At 39.4% G+C, this 17,052-nt stretch overlaps 1 non-coding gene across 1 annotated transcript; it reads left to right on the top strand.

Annotated features, from left to right (window-relative positions):
* The first annotated feature begins 12,874 nt into the window (after positions 1-12,874).
* Positions 12,875-12,982, top strand: LOC112773903 (small nucleolar RNA R71). The gene has a single exon (XR_003188427.1). It is a non-coding gene; the product is annotated as a small nucleolar RNA R71 (small nucleolar RNA).
* The last annotated feature ends 4,070 nt before the right edge of the window (positions 12,983-17,052 follow it).

Genomic DNA, 17,052 nt, shown 5'->3' with positions numbered 1-17,052 from the left:
GAGTGAGTTGAGGTTGGTGGGGATCCTGTGGGGTCCACAGATCCTGAGGTGTCAAGGATTTCTCATCCCTGCACCAATTAGGCGTGCAAAATGCCCTTTTCTGCCAATCCTGGCGTTAAACGCCAGGTTGCTGCCCATTTCTGGCATTAAACGCCAGCTCTGTGCCCCTTTCTGGCGTTAAACACCCAAAATGGTGCCACATTCTGCTACCTTTACTGGCGTTTAAACGCCAGTAAGTTTCTCCTCCAGGGTGTTCTGTTTTGAATACTATTTTTCATTCTGTTTCTACTTTTTCAGTTGTTTTTGTGACTTCACATGATCATCAACCTTCAGAAAACATAAAATAACAATAGAAAATAGAAATTTAACATAGATAAGTAAAAATTGGGTTGCCTCCCAACAAGCGACTTCTTTTAATGTCAATAGCTTGACAGTTGCCTCTTATGGAGTCTCACAGATACTCAGAGCATGGCCTCCCAACACCAAACTTAGAGTTTGAATGTGGGGGCTCTGTTTGACTCTGCATTGAGAGAAGCTTTTCATGCTTCTTCTCCATGATTACTGATGACAAGTCATCTTAGCCTAGTTTCACTAGTCTTTTTCCTTTGTTTTCATTTAGTTTTATGCACTTTCTTAAGCCATAAGTAAGCCAATTGGGTTCAATTTCATGTTTCCTTTGATTCAATCAACCATGGATAAATTGATGCATTTTCATGAGTTTTTGTGCCATAATTGCTCATATGACAAGAAGAAGAACAACTCTCATGATTATGGCATAGCTTTGATACAATTGTTGATTGATGATAGGTGAAATAAAGCTTGGAAGAAGGTTGCAAGAATGGGCTTGAAAAGAGGGATTCACGTTTGAGCTAACGTTTGCCTCAAACGTTAACTCAAACGTGAGAAGCAGATGAAGAACACCCTGGAGAAGAGCCAACGTTTGCGCCAACGTTTGCCTCAAACGTTGAGGCAAACGTTGGCTGAAGAAGAAGCAAGGGAAGGCAACGTTTGCGCCAACGTTTGCCTCAAACGTGAGGTCAAACGTTGGCGCCAAAAAGAAGAGAAAAAGCACCCCTGGAGCAAACCAACGTTTTCGCCAACGTTTGCCTCAAACGTGAGGTCAAACGTTGGCGCCAATTTAGCATAAAGAAGAGTCCCTGATTGATGAGTTAATTGAGCCACGTTTGCGCCAACGTTTGCCTCAAACGTTGGGCCAAACGTTGGCCAAAGGAGTAGCATGGGGGAACCACGTTTGAGCTCACGTTTGACCTCAAACGTTGGCTCAAACGTGGATGACAGCAAGTGGCCGAGCTGCATAATTGGTTTCACGAAGACGTTTGAGTTAACGTTTGCCTCAAATGTTGACTCAAACGTGAATGGTTCATGGCCCGGTTCACAAATAGATTTCTTCCCAATACCAAGAGCAATCAACGGAGGCTACTATCAACCCAATTCCATCAAGACTAAAGGCCCAATTCAAGGCTTAATGATCATTTGAAGAAAGTGTATAAATAGCTTAGGATTTGAAGTTTTAGAGGAGCTTTTCCTTTTTAATTTTGCTGAGTAGTTTTTGGAGAGCTTTTGGGTTTTGAGCTATTTGGAGATTTTGAGTCTTGGGTGTTGAAGAATTGAGGAAATTCTGTCTCAATCTCACCTTGAGATCTCTCTGTTTTCTTTACTACACTTTTTGAGAAATCAATATTTGAATTCCTTTCTTCTACTGCTTGATCTTTACTTTTCTTGCAATTGAATTCTAAATTTGGATTTAGGAAGGCATTGAGATTTAGACTTGGTTATCTAGTCTCTTGGGTCCTGAGATCTACATCTTTCAGTTTCAATTTCCTTGTTTCGTTGCTACACCAAGCTTATTGCTATTGTCATTTGAGATCCGGTTTAATTGAATCCATCTTTTATATTTCTGTTTGTTGAATTTTACTTTTCCTTGTTTAATTTCTGCAATCCCAATTCCCAACTCCTTTTATGATTCAAGCAATTTACATTTCTTGCACTTTAAGATTCTGCAATTTACATTTCTTGCGTTCTAAGTTTTTGCCATTTAATTTCTTGTTCTTTAAGATTCAGCTCTTTTTCTTTTTTTTTGTTCCCTTTAATTTCCTGCAAATCACCCACTCCCCTTTACATTCTATGCAATTTAATTCCTGTCAACACAATTTCACACAATCAACACTTGTTTGCTTGACTAATTCAACCACTAAACTAAAGTTGCTCAATCCTTCAATCCTTGTGGGATCGACCTCACTCCCGTGAGTTTTATTACTTGATGCGACCCGGTACACTTGCCGGTGAGTTTTGTGTCAGATTGTTTTCTGCACATCAAGTTTTTGGCGCCGTTGCCGGGGATTGAATAGATTGACAATGATTAAGTGAGGTGGTAGTTTAGATCAAGCATTTTTTCTTTAATTTTGACTAACCTACTAACTGTTTGAATTTTTGCTTAAGCTAACTAAAACTTCATTCTAGCAATAGATTGAAGTATCACTGGTTGTGTGTTTCTTGTTTTGTTTGTATGTTAGGTACAGGGAGAGCTACTCCTATCTTATCCGAAGCTGACCAGAGAACTCTCAGGAGATTAAGAAGAGCTGAGAGAGGGAAAGGTATTGTTGGAGAGGAAGAATCTGAGGAAGAATATCACGAGATGGAAGGAGATCCATCTAATCCCAATCCACCACAGAGGAGAGTGTTGGCCTCCTACACTTTTGCAAATCCCAGACACTGTGGAAGCAGCATCTTAACTCCCAATGTCAATGCAAACAACTTCGAGCTAAAACCACAACTCATTACACTTGTCCAGAACAATTGTTCCTATGGAGGCAGCCCATTGGAAGATCCCAACCAGCATCTATCTACCTTCTTAAGGATTTGTGACACTGTCAAATCCAATGGCGTGAATCCTGAAACTTACAAGCTTCTGTTGTTCCCGTTCTCATTAAGGGACAAGGCCGCACAATGGCTTGAAACTTTTTCCCAAGGAAGTATCACTAGTTGGGATGATTTGGTGACTAAATTTCTAGCCAAATTCTATCCACCCCAAAGGATCATCAGGCTGAAAACCGAGGTACAGACATTCACACAATTAGATGCCGAATCCTTGTATGAAGCATGGGAGAGGTACAAAGCCTTAATCAGAAAGTGTCCTCCAGAGATGTTCAATGAATGGGACGTGCTGCAGAATTTCTATGAAGGCCTGACATTGAAATCTCAAGAGGCATTAGATCATTCTGCTGGAGGTTCATTACAACTGATGAAAACTGCTGAGGAAGCCCAGAATCTTGTGGACATGGTGGCCAACAATCAATATTTCTTTTCTTATCAAAGAAACCGCCAACCATCACAGAGAAAGGGGGTACTAGAACTGGAAGGAGTAGACTCTATTTTGGCTCAAAACAAGATGATGCAACAACAAATTCAACAACAGTTTGAACAAATGGCAAAAAGGATTGACAGCCTTCAAGTAGCAGCTGTGAACACAAGCCACCCATCAACTGTATGGGTGCAAAATGAAGAAAGCCAAGAAGAGCAACAACAGGAGCAAGTGCAGTACATGCATAACCAAAACTCTGGACAGAATGAAGTTTATGGTGATACCTACAATCCATCCTGGAAGAACCACCCAAACCTCAGATGGAGAGACAATCACAACCAGAACCAACAACCATGGCAGAGGAACTCAAACCAAAACACTTCAAGGAACAACCAAAACCACAACCAGCAGCAAACTAACCAAAACCCTTAAGAAAACCTCAAAACAACTACCCCAACCCCAACCATTATCAATCCAATAACCAACCCACCAACCAAAATGCCTACCATCCACCATCCACATCTCACAACCCACCACAAGCATCACCAGAATCTCAAAGAATCACTAACTTGGAAACCTTGATAGACAAAATGTGGAAACACCAAGAAATGACAACCAAGAACCATGAAGCCTCCATGAAGAGCCTAGAGAGGCAGATTGGGCAAATCTCCAAGCAGATTTCTGTTGAGAGACCTTCAAGCTCACTACCAAGTGACACCATTCCTAATCCAAAAGAAGAGTGCAAAGCTATACAACTACGGAGTGGAAAGACATTGGTAGACAACAACAAGGAGGTAACCAAGAAGCCTTTGGATAGCAATAAAGAATCATCAGAGAAAGGGGAAGCTAGCAACAAAGACATGACAACAAGAAGAAATGCCCCAGAGAAGCTCAAAGAGAAAGACAACCAGCCACATAGTTCAGAGGAAGCAATTCCGGGACAGCAGCAAGTGGAGAAGAGCATTACACCTCCACTACCATACCCTCAGAGGTTCAACAAAGAAACCAAGGATCAACACTTCCGCAAATTCCTGGAAACTTTCAAGAAGCTGGAAATCAACATTCCCCTGGCTGAAGCATTGGAACAGATGCCCTTATATGCCAAGTTCTTGAAGGAACTCATTAACAAGAAAAAAAGCTGGTTGGAGAAGGAAACTATACTTCTCACTGAAGAATGTAGCGCGGTGCTTCAAAAGGGAATCCCACCAAAACTTAAAGATCCAGGAAGTTTTGTAGTTGCTTGCACCATAGGCAACATGACATTAGACAAGGCTCTTTGTGATCTCGGAGCTAGTATCAACCTAATGCCCCTGTCTATGATGAGGAAGCTTGCTATAGAAGAACTCAAACCCACCAGGATGTCACTAGTCATGGCTGATAGATCGATCAAGACACCCAATGGAATTGTGGAAAACCTGTTGGTGAAGGTTGGGGAGTTTATTTTTCCAGCAGATTTTGTGATTTTGGATAATGAAGAGGAAGGAAACAATTCAATCATTTTGGGAAGGCCATTTCTAGCCACAGCAAGAGCCATCATTGATGTAGAAAAAGGAGAGATGATCTTCAGGGTCCATAATGAACAAATGGTCATAAACGTTTTCAAGTCAATGCAACACATTCCTGAGCAAGAGGATTACGTGAGAGTGGATATGATAGAGAGTTTGGTGGAAGAAATGTTGGAAGATAATCCTCAAGAGCAAGAAGAAAATCAAGAGACAACAGAGGAACAAGTAGCCGAGATGTCTATTGAGCAAGGGGAAAAACAAGACAAGAAGGAAGAAGTACGAAAACAAGAACTAAAGCCATTACCCACCCATCTCAAATATGCATTCTTGGGTGCATCAGAGAACTTCCCAGTGATCATCAATTCGTCATTAACAAAAAAGGAAGAAGGAGAACTTCTTGATGTACTCAAAGCTCACAAAGACGCTTTAGGATGGACCATTGACGACCTGAGAGGCATCAGCTCTGCAGTATGTATGCATAAGATCCTCTTGGAAGATAACTCCAAGCCAGTAGTTCAACCTCAAAGAAGGCTAAATCCCACGATGAAGGAAGTTGTCCAGAAGGAAGTAATGAAGTTGTGGAATGCAGGGATAATCTTCCCAATGTCCGACAGCTCATGGGTAAGCCCGGTCCAAGTTGTACCAAAGAAAGGAGGAATGATGGTCATCACCAATGAGAATAATGAGTTAATCCCTACTAGAACAGTGACGGGGTGGAGGATGTGCATAGACTATAGAAGATTGAATGACGCCACCAGGAAAGATCATTTTCTTCTCCCATTCATTGATCAGATGCTGGAAAGATTGGCCGGCCATGCCTATTATTGCTTTTTGGACGGATATTCTGGGTATAATCAAATCGTGGTGGACCCCAAGGATCAAGAGAAGACTGCCTTTACATGCCCATTTGGAGTCTTTGCATACAGGAGGATGCCCTTTGGGCTTTGTAACGCCCCAGCCACATTTCAAAGGTGTATGCTCTCCATCTTCTCTGATATGGTCGAAAAGTTTCTAGAGGTCTTCATGGATGACTTCTCTGTTTTTGGTGACAATTTCAATACTTGCCTGAAACATCTAACTCTCGTCTTGAAACGGTGCCAAGAAACTAATTTAGTTTTGAACTGGGAGAAATGCCATTTCATGGTGCCCGAAGGGATTATTCTTGGTCACAAAGTTTTAAGAAAAGGGATAGAAGTTGACAAGGCAAAAGTGGAAATCATAGAGAAGCTCCCTCCACCAACTAATGTGAAATCTGTTAGAAGTTTCTTGGGGCATGCAGGATTTTATAGAAGGTTTATCAAGGATTTTTCTAAAATAGCTAAACCTTTGAGCAGTCTGCTTATGATTGATACTCCTTTTGTTTTTGATGAAAATTGCCAGCATGCCTTTGAAACTTTAAAAAATAGACTCACAACAGCACTAATCATCACACCCCCAGATTGGGAACTACCTTTTGAACTCATGTGTGATGCAAGTGACATTGCAATTGGTGCTGTGCTTGGACAAAAGAAGGAAAAATTGCATCACGTCATATATTATGCAAGTAAAGTATTGAATGAAGCTTAAAAAAATTACACCACAACAGAGAAGGAATTGTTAGCTGTAGTTTATGCATTTGATAAGTTCAGATCATACTTGATAGGATCCAAAATTATGGTTTATACTGATCATGCTGCCATTAAGTATTTAATGTCAAAACAGGATGCTAAGCCAAGACTTATCAGGTGGATATTACTCTTGCAAGAATTTGATATTGAAATAAAGGACAGGAAGGGCACTGAAAACCAAGTTACTGATCATTTATCAAGACTACCACAAGAAACAATCCAAGAAGCCTCACAGCCTGTGAATGAAAGCTTCCCAGATGAACATTTGCTGCAGATTCAACAAGCACCTTGGTTTGCTGACATAGCAAACTACAAAGTAGGGAGGAAGATACCTCAAGAATTATCTAAGCAACAAGTGAAGAAGTTAATCAATGAAGCAAGGAAGTTCTTGTGAGATGAACATTTCCTGTTCAAGAGATGCTCTGATGGAGTAATTAGGAGATGTGTTCTTGAGAGTGAAATAAGAAATATACTGTAGCATTGTCATGGCTCAGCCTATGGTGGACATTTTGGGCCAGAAAGAACAGCTGCAAAGATACTACAGAGTGGGTTCTATTGGCCAACTATCTTCAAAGATGCTAGAGAATTTGTTCACCAATGCAACGAATGCCAGAGAACAGGAGGCTTGACAAGAAGGAATGAGATGCCTCAAAACTTCATTCTGGAAGTGGAATTATTTGATTTATAGGGTATTGACTTCATGGGATCTTTCCCCCCTTCCTATTCTTTCAGATATATTTTGGTGGCAGTAGAATACGTCTCAAAGTGGGTGGAAGCCATAGCCACAACCACCTGTGATGCACAAATTGTCCTTCAATTCCTTAAGAAGCATATTTTCACTAGATATGGGGTTCCCAAGGGTCTTGTGAGTGACGGTGGTGGCCATTTTTGCAACAAACAGATGGAGAAGCTCCTCCATAAATATGGAGTGATTCATAAAGTAGCCACGCCATATCACCCCCAGACCAATGGACAGGCTGAATTGGCAAATCGGGAATTGAAGAAGATTCTGGAAAAGACAGTAGAAAGTTCAAGAAAAGATTGGGCTCGGAAGCTGGAGGATGCACTCTAGGCATACAGGACAGCTTTCAAAACTTCCATTAGGAAGTCACCCTTTCAGCTATTATATGGCAAATCATGTCACCTCCCTGTGGAGCTTGAACACAAAGCTTTTTGGGCTACTAAACTCCTAAACCTTGACTCTGAAGCAGCAGGTGAGAAAAGGTTGTTGCAGCTAAATGAGCTGGATGAATTTAGGCTAGAAGCCTATGAAAGTGCCAAGATATACAAGGAAAAAGCCAAGAGGTGGCATGACAAGAAGGTCATGAAGAAAGAATTCAAACCAGGGCAGCAAGTACTTTTGTACAACTCACGGCTCAAGATATTCCCTGGCAAGCTTAAATCTAAGTGGACTAGTCCATATTTGGTAACCAAGGTTTTTCCTTATGGAAGTATTGAATTGCTAGATGAAGCAACAAAGAGTCAATTCACAGCAAATGGTCACAGAGCAAAGCTGTACTTAGGAGGACATTGGGACAAGGAAAAAGAGGTTCAGAGATTACAACGTCCTTGAAGCAAAAATAAAGAATGTCAAGCTAGTGACATTAAAAGAGCGCTTGTTGGGAGGCAACCCAACCTGAGGTAGTCATTTTCTTTCAATGCTAGTTTAATAAAAAGATTAAGTGGATTCACCTGCAGTGCAATGAGCTAAGTTTGGTGTCACACACCAAAACAATTTAAAGGAGAATGAAGGATTTTAAGTTTGGTGTTCCACCAAAAATCTAATTTAAAAACACATTCTCACCTTCTGCATAAAGGGTTGCTAGTTCCAAGCAATCAGATGAATCATTTAATCATTGTTTGCTTCTACTTTGTAGTTTTATTATTTTTAGCTAAGACACTAGGAATTCACATATGATCAACTCGATGCATCAAAGGTAGTGGCAAGGGACTAAGTTTGGTGTTCACACACCAAAGTAAGTTCAAAAGCCCATAAGAAGGTCCTGCACACTAACTAGTTATCTAAGGGCTTGAGAAACAAGCAACTTCCCTTTAATTCTGCAGGGATTCAAACACTTTCTCGGGAGGGCTTCACACCATCAGTTGAGAGTAAGAAGAAGATGCCACCAAAAGGTTGTATTGACACTTAACTCCATCAGCATGCAATTTTTCTAAATTTGAAGTTTGAATATGCCCATCTTAGCAGTAACTGTTAGTTCAGTAGTTATGCATCTTGAATATTATTGTCAATAAGAATGCTAGTCTAAGTGTACTTGTGTGTTTACTTTCACTTAACTAATGCATGCTTTGTCCCCTGCATCTTTTCAATTCAATAAAAGAAATGTTTGAAACATGGAGTAAGATGGTTCATTGCTAGCTAGAAGTCAAATAAGAGTAAGTGGTGGCATGTATGTGTGATTGTATGGCAACTCACTATTAGTGAATAAAAGGAATAGACTGTTCTCTTTTTAAGAAGAAAGTAGTTCACTGTCTATGGATCTCAACAAAATAAAAGTCCTTGAATGAAAAAAAAAACAAAAAGAGAAAAGAAAAAGCCAAAAGTGGCAACAGAACAAAAGAAAAAAAAAGAAACAAAGCTAGACACCAATAGCTTGAACCTTAGAATATATGCCTATGGTGTCTTTGTACTAGGATCTGCTTGGATTATTAAGTTCTTCGGAGTGCATCAACACTTGGTAACTTGGGTTAACTAACCCGGGATTATCAACTGAAAGTCCACTATCAAGAGCAACCTGGCTACAAGACATTTAGTAACCCAAAGAGGTGCTGGGCATCAATATTCTAAGAAGGCATGTGAGCCAAGTGTCTAAAGTGAATAATGTGTCAAGCATAAATAAAGAAAAGAGCTTGTTACACATGACACTGAACTAAAGTTTATAAAGAAAAGAATTCAGTAAACATGGACAAAGGAATAATGAGAGGTCATAGCAGTGTGTTGCTTGATGCTTAGAGAGAACTTTCTAGGCCTACTTGTCAATAAGAAGTGAGTAGTTACATATCTGCATAAAACCCCATGAGCTACCAATAATACTCTGCTAACATGAGCATTCTCTTTTGTTTTCATTCTTTCTTCTTAATAATTCTGTTCTTGCTTGGGGAAAAGCAAGTTTTAAGTTTGGTGTTGTGATGACAAGTCATCTTAGCCTAGTTTCACTAGTCTTTTTCCTTTGTTTTCATTTAGTTTTATGCACTTTCTTAAGCCATAAGTAAGCCAATTGGGTTGAATTTCATGTTTCCTTTGATTCAATCAACCATGGATAAATTGATGCATTTTCATGAGTTTTTGTGCCATAATTGCTCATATGACAAGAAGAAGAACAACTCTCATGATTATGGCATAGCTTTGATACAATTGTTGATTGATGATAGGTGAAATAAAGCTTGGAAGAAGGTTGCAAGAATGGGCTTGAAAAGAGGGATTCACGTTTGAGCTAACGTTTGCCTCAAACGTTAACTCAAACGTGAGAAGCAGATGAAGAACACCCTGGAGAAGAGCCAACATTTGTGCCAAACGTTTGCCTCAAACGTTGAGGCAAATGTTGGCTGAAGAAGAAGCAAGGGAAGGCAACGCTTGCGCCAACGTTTGCCTCAAACGTGAGGTCAAACGTTGGCACCAAAAAGAAGAGAAAAAGCACCCCTGGAGTAAACCAACGTTTTCGCCAACGTTTGCCTCAAACGTGAGGTCAAACGTTGGCGCCAATTTAGCATAAAGAAGAGTCCCTGATTGATGAGTTAATTGAGCCACGTTTGCGCCAACATTTGCCTTAAACGTTGGGCCAAACGTTGGCCAAAGGAGTAGCATGGGGGAACCACGTTTGAGCTCACGTTTGACCTCAAACGTTGGCTCACACGTGGATGACAGCAAGTGGCCGAGCTGCATAATTGGTTTCACGAAGACGTTTGAGTCAACGTTTGCCTCAAACGTTGACTCAAACGTGAATGGTTCATGGCCCAGTTCACAAATGGATTTCTTCCCAACACCAAGAGCAATCAACGGAGGCTACTATCAACCCAATTCTATCAAGACTAAAGGCCCAATTCAAGGCTTAATGATCATTTGAAGAAAGTGTATAAAGAGCTTAGGATTTGAAGTTTTAGAGGAGCTTTTCCTTTTTAGTTTTGCTGAATAGTTTTTGGAGAGCATTTGGGTTTTGAGCTATTTGGAGATTTTGAGTCTTGGGTGTTGAAGAATTGAGAAAATTCTGTCTCAATCTCACCTTGAGATCTCTCTGTTTTCTTTACTACACTTTTTGAGAAATCAATATTTGAATTCCTTTCTTCTACTGCTTGATCTTTACTTTTCTTGCAATTGAATTCTAAATTTGGATCTAGGAAGGTATTGAGATTTAAACTTGGTTATCTAGTCTCTTGGGTCCTGAGATCTACATCTTTCAGTTTCAATTTCCTTGTTTCATTGCTACACCAAGCTTATTGCTATTGTCATTTGAGATCTGGTTTAATTGAATCCATCTTTTATATTTCTGTTTGTTGAATTTTACTTTTTCTTGTTTAATTTCTGCAATCCCAATTCCCAATTCCTTTTATGATTCAAGCAATTTACATTTCTTGCACTTTAAGATTCTGCAATTTACATTTCTTGCGTTCTAAGTTTTTGCCATTTAATTTCTTGTTCTTTAAGATTCAGCTCTTTTTCTTTTTTTTGTTCCCTTTAATTTCCTGCAAATCACCCACTCCCCTTTACATTCTATGCAATTTAATTCCTGTCAACACAATTTCACACAATCAACACTTGTTTGCTTGACTAATTCAACCACTAAACTAAAGTTTCTCAATCCTTCAATCCTTGTGGGATCGACCTCACTCCCATGAGTTTTATTACTTGATGCGACCCGGTACACTTGCCGGTGAGTTTTGTGTCGGATCGTTTTCCGCACATCAATTACAGAGGGAAATCCTTGAGCTTTAAACACAAGGGAGTCCTCATTCACTTGAAGGGCCAATTCTCCTCTGTCAACATCAATCATAGCTTTTGCTGTGGCTAGGAAGGGTCTGCCAAGGATGATGGATTCATCCATACACTTTCCAGTCTCTAGGATTATGAAATCAGCAGGGATGTAATGGTCTTCAACCTTTACCAAGACATCCTCTACAAGTCCATAAGCTTGTTTCCTTGAATTGTCTGCCATCTCTAATGAGATTCTTGCAGCTTGAACCTCAAAAATTCCCAATTTCTCCATTACAGAGAGAGGCATGAGGTTTATGCTCGACCCTAGATCACACAGAGTCTTTTCAAAGGTCATGGTGCCTATGGTATAAGGTATTGAGAACTTTCCAGGATCTTGTCTCTTCAGAGGTAATCTTTGCCTGGTCAAGTCATCCAGTTCTTTGATGAGCAATGGGGGTTCATCCTCCCAAGTTTCATTACCAAATAACTTGGCATTTAGCCTCATGATTGCTCCAAGGTACTTAGCAACTTGTTCTTCAGTAACATCTTCATCCTCTTCATAGGAAGAATACTCATCAGAGCTCATGAATGGTAGAAGTAGATTCAATGGAATATCTATGGTCTCAATGTGATCCTTAGATTCCCATAGTTTCTCATTAGGAAACTCTATAGAGGCCAGTGAACATCCATTGAGGTCTTCCTCACTGGAGATCACTGCCTCTTCCTCCTCTCCAGGTTCGGCCGTGTGGGGTATGTTGATGGCCTTGTACTCTCCTTTTGGATTCTCTTCTGTATTGCTTGGAAGAGTACTAGGAGGGAGTTCAGTAACTTTCTTGCTCAGCTGACCCACTTGTGCCTTCAAATTTCTAATGGAGGACCTTGTTTTAGTCATGAAACTTTGAGTGGTTTTAATTAGATCAGAGACTACAGTTGCTAAGTCAGAGTGGCTCTGCTTAGAATTCTCTCTCTATTGCTGAGAAGATGATGGAAAGGGCTTGCTATTGCTAAACCTATTTCTTCCACCATTATTGTTGTTGAAGCCTTGTTGAGGCCTCTGTTGATCCTTCCATGAGAGGTTTGGATGATTTCTCCATGAAGGATTATAGGTGTTTCCATAGGGTTCTCCCATGTAATTCACCTCTTCCATTGCTGGGTTCTCAGGATCATAAGCTTCTTCTTCAGATGAAGCTTCTTTGGTACTGCCTGTTGCTGCTTGCATTCCAGACAGACTTTGAGAAATCATATTGACTTGTTGAGTCAATATTTTGTTTTGAGCCAATATGGCATTCAGAGTATCAATTTCAAGAACTCCTTTCTTCTGATTTGTCCCATTATTCACAGGATTCCTTTCAGAAGTGTACATGAATTGGTTATTTGCAACCATTTCAATGAGTTCTTGAGCTTCTGCAGGCGTCTTATTCAGATGAAGAGATCCTCCAGCAGTGCTGTCGAATGACATCTTGGACAGTTCAGATAGACCATCATAAAAAATACCTATGATGCTCCATTCTGAAAGCATGTCAGAAGGACACCTTCTGATCAATTGCTTATATCTTTCCCATGCTTCATAGAGGAATTCACCTTCCTTCTGTCTGAAGGTTTGAACATCCACTCTAAGCTTGCTCAATTTTTGAGGTAGAAAGAACTTTGCCAAGAAGGCATTGACTAGCTTCTCCCAAGAGTTCAGGATTTCTTTAGGTTGTGAATCCAACCATGTTCTAGCTCTGTCTCTTATAGCAAAGGAAAAAAGCATAAGCTTGTAGACCTCGGGATCAACCCTATTGGTCTTGACAGTGTCACAGATTTGCAAGAATTCAGCTAAGAACTTATGAGGATCTTCCAATGGAAGTCCATGAAACTTGCAATTCTGTTGCATCAGAGAAACTAATTGAGGCTTAAGCTCAAAGTTGTTTGCTCTAATGGCAGGGATTGAGATGCTTCTCCCACAGAAGTCGGGAGTAGGTGCAGTAAAGTCACCAAGCACCTTCCTTGCATTGTTGGCATTGTTGTTATTTTCGGCTGCCATGGCTTCTTCTTGTTTGAAAAGTTCTGTTTGGTCCTCTATAGAGAGTTGTACTTTAGCTTCCCTTAGCTTTCTCTTCAAGGTCCTTTCAGGTTCAGGATCAGCTTCAACAAGAATGCCCTTGTCCTTACTCCTGCTCATATGAAAAGAGAGAAGAAGAAAATATGAAATTCTCTATGTCACAGTATAGAGATTCCTTGAGGTGTCAGAGGAAAAGAAGAATAGAAGGAAGAGGTAGAGAAGAGAGAATTCGAAATTATCAAGGGAGATAGAGTTCGAATTGCATATTGAGGAGGAGTGTTAGTCCTTAAATAGAAGGGTGTGAGAAGAGGGGAAGTATTTTTGAAATTAAAGTAAAAGATTTTGAAATAATTAAAAGAAATTTTGAAAATTTGGTAATTGATTTTCAAAAACTAAGATTGGGAAAGAAATTAAGTGATTTTTGAAAAAGATTTTGAAATTAGAAATCAAAAAGATATGATTGAAACTTAATTTTGAAAAAGATGTGATTGAAAAGATATGATTGAGAGGATATGATTGAAAATCAAATTAAAAAGAGAAAGTTGTAAAATTAAAGTTGATTACTTGATTAACAAGAAATTAGAAGATATGATTCTAGAATTAAAACTTTTGATCCTTTCTTAATAGGCAAGTAACAACTTGAAATTTTTGTATTAAATCACTAATTGTAGCAAGGATTTTCAAAAATAGTAATAATTTAAAAAAATGGAAAGAAATTGATTTTGAAAAGGTATGATTGAAAAGATAGGATTTGAAAAAAATTTGATTTTGAAAAATTATGAATATTTGAAAAAGATTTGAATTAAAAACAAAATCTTCCCTCTAGTGTCCTTCTGGTGTTAAACGCCCAGAATGGCATCCATTCTGGTGTTTAACGCCCAAAATGCTACCTTTTTGGGCGTTTAACGCCAAGCCAGGTACCCTGGCTGACGTTTAAACGCCAGTTTTCCTTCTTCACTGGGCGTTTTTGAACGCCCAGATTTTTCTGTGTAATTCCTCTGCTGAGTGTTCTGAATCTTCAATTCTCTGTGTTATTGACTTGAAAAGACATAATTTTAAAATTTTTTTGAATTTTAATGATGAGACACAACAATAAAAAGGATGCAACTAAGATCAAGTAAACAATGCATGCAAGACACCAAACTTAGAAGTTTGTATACTAAGGACTATAACAATTTAAAAATGCATATGAGAAACAACAAAAGACACAAAATAAGAGGAATTAAAGATCAGAGCATTGAAATCATCAAGAACAACTTGAAGATCAATGAAGAACATAATGCATGTAATTTTTGAAAATTAGAAGAATAAAGACATGTAATTGACACCAACTTAAAAATTGACACTAGACTCAAACAAGAAACATAAAATATTTTTTATTTTTATGATTTTATAAAATTTTTTTGTGATTTTTTTCGAAAAGTATATGGAAAAGAAAATAAAGAGATTCAAAATTTTTAATGAGAATTCCAGGAATCATTACAATGTTAGTCTAAAACTCTGGTCCAGGAATTAGACATGGCTTACTAGCTAACCAAGCTTTCAGTGAAAGCTTCGGTCCAAAATACTAGACATGGCCAATGGCCAGCCAAGCTTTAGCAGATCATTACTTTCAACAGCAAAATTGATAGAAATCAACAAGCTCTTGTGATGATAAGTTGAAACCTCGGTCTAAAAGATTAGACATGGCTTCACAGCCAGCCAGACTTCAACAAATCATCATGAAACTCTAGAATTCATTCTTAAAAACTCTAAAGAACAGAATAGAATTTTTTTTTTTTGAAAATTTTTTTCGAAAATAAAAAGTAAAAAGCTTAAACATAAAATAAAATTACCTAATCTAAGCAACAAGATGAACCGTCAGTTGTCCAAACTCGAACAATCCCTGGCAACGGCACCAAAAACTTGGTGTTGTTGCCGGACCAAAAACTTGGCACTGTTGTTGCCAGAAACTGTAACACCCTACCATACAGAGACTTATGCTTAAGTCATAATTCAGAGATGGCAAGGTATTACGACCTCTAAAACAAAAATTTAGTACGTATAGTAGTATGAATGATTGATTATAACTAGGAGCCTTGTAGAAAAAAAAGGGTAAACAAAAACCGCAACTCGAAAGCGCAACACTCCGATCACTAACACAACGAGCAAAGGATAAGCTAACGCAAGATCATATATATAAAGAGTATCAAAAACAGGAATATCAAGACTCAAAATCCGGCTGCGAAGGTAACCGGTTCGAGCATAGCAATATATACATATAATAAAATAAGGAAAACCCCAAGGAAAACCCAAAGGGACACAAATACCGAAAACCTAATCTCCAAAATCCCCTCTAGAAGGAGTCATCACAGTTTGTATTATTTAATGGAGATAAAAGTATCTAAACAAGATATATAAATCAAGATAGAGTCCCGAGAACAAGAATCTTCGCTAATCCAGAAGTCCCCAGCATGCCTCAACGAGAAGCCTCGCGTCCTGCATCTGAAAACCACAAAATCCGCATGGGTGAGAACCAGAGGTCCCCAGTACGGTAACAGCTTCCACATATATAATACATAATAATAGAGGAAAGCCGAAGGCAATCCTAGAACTTCCCCCAGAAAATATCAAAGCTTATAAACAAGCTAAACCGTAAGCGGCAACTAACTAAAGATCCTTCAGTCTAACTAATACTTCCCTTTCTACTTCCTTCAGACCTCCCAACAACCAGCAGGAGTATAATATAGCAAACACAGTTATATCAGACAAGAGATTTACAAATAGGAACAAATAAGGCATTTAGGCAATTAGCAAGTAATATGCAGTCAAATAGGCAATCTCAAACAATTCATGTAGTATGCTTATGATGCATGCCTGTCCCTAGTGGCTGATGATATCATCTGTCGGTTATAGAGCCAACCTGACAAGTCCTGGTAGCTAGCCATTGGACTGTCCCTCTGTCGTGCATCCCCAACTCGAGTTATACTCATCATAAACTTGATCATAATCATGATCCATATCCATCACCCTCGCTGGTGAATATTTATGGGGGCGAGCTCATCCGGGCCTTTCACAGTGCCCGGCCACACTTACGACATAGGGTCAAAAGAGCTTCGAGTCTCAACCTGGAGCACATGGTGGCTAGCCATTGCTACTACCCAGGGAAACCCTCATCTCCAATGGTGGAAGTGCAAACCTTCACAATTCAATCAACATCATATATGCATTTATACTTGGCCATAAACATGGCTCCGCCGTAACACGGCAATAATCTAGCCATCCGGCTCACGGTTAAATCCATAACCAGCCAATTCATTAACAATTACGGCCCTTCGGCCCATGGCACAACAAGCACTTCCACCGCCATTCTCCGCATCTCACATAATCATCTTTGATCCTCAATGATCATTCATTTTTCCCTTGCTTCACTCGCAAGTTACCACATTCACTAGCCCTTTTTCTCATGCTAGGCATATCATAATGATTTAAGACATAAGTGGTGAGATCGGAGGCTTAGAAGTATGAAATTTGGCTTTTAAAACTCAAAAATCAACTTTGGGATGAAAATAGGTCCACGCGTACGCGCACTCCATGCGCACGCGTGGATGGCGCTTTCTCGAAGAACGGCGCGTACGCACCAAGTGCGCCTACGCGCGAGGGGTCAT

The sequence above is a fragment of the Arachis hypogaea genome, chromosome 18 (assembly GCF_003086295.3).
Source record: "Arachis hypogaea cultivar Tifrunner chromosome 18, arahy.Tifrunner.gnm2.J5K5, whole genome shotgun sequence".
NCBI classification, from domain to species: domain Eukaryota; kingdom Viridiplantae; phylum Streptophyta; class Magnoliopsida; order Fabales; family Fabaceae; genus Arachis; species Arachis hypogaea.
Note: the sequence above shows the minus strand (reverse complement) of the source record. Positions and strands in the feature narration are given on the sequence as shown.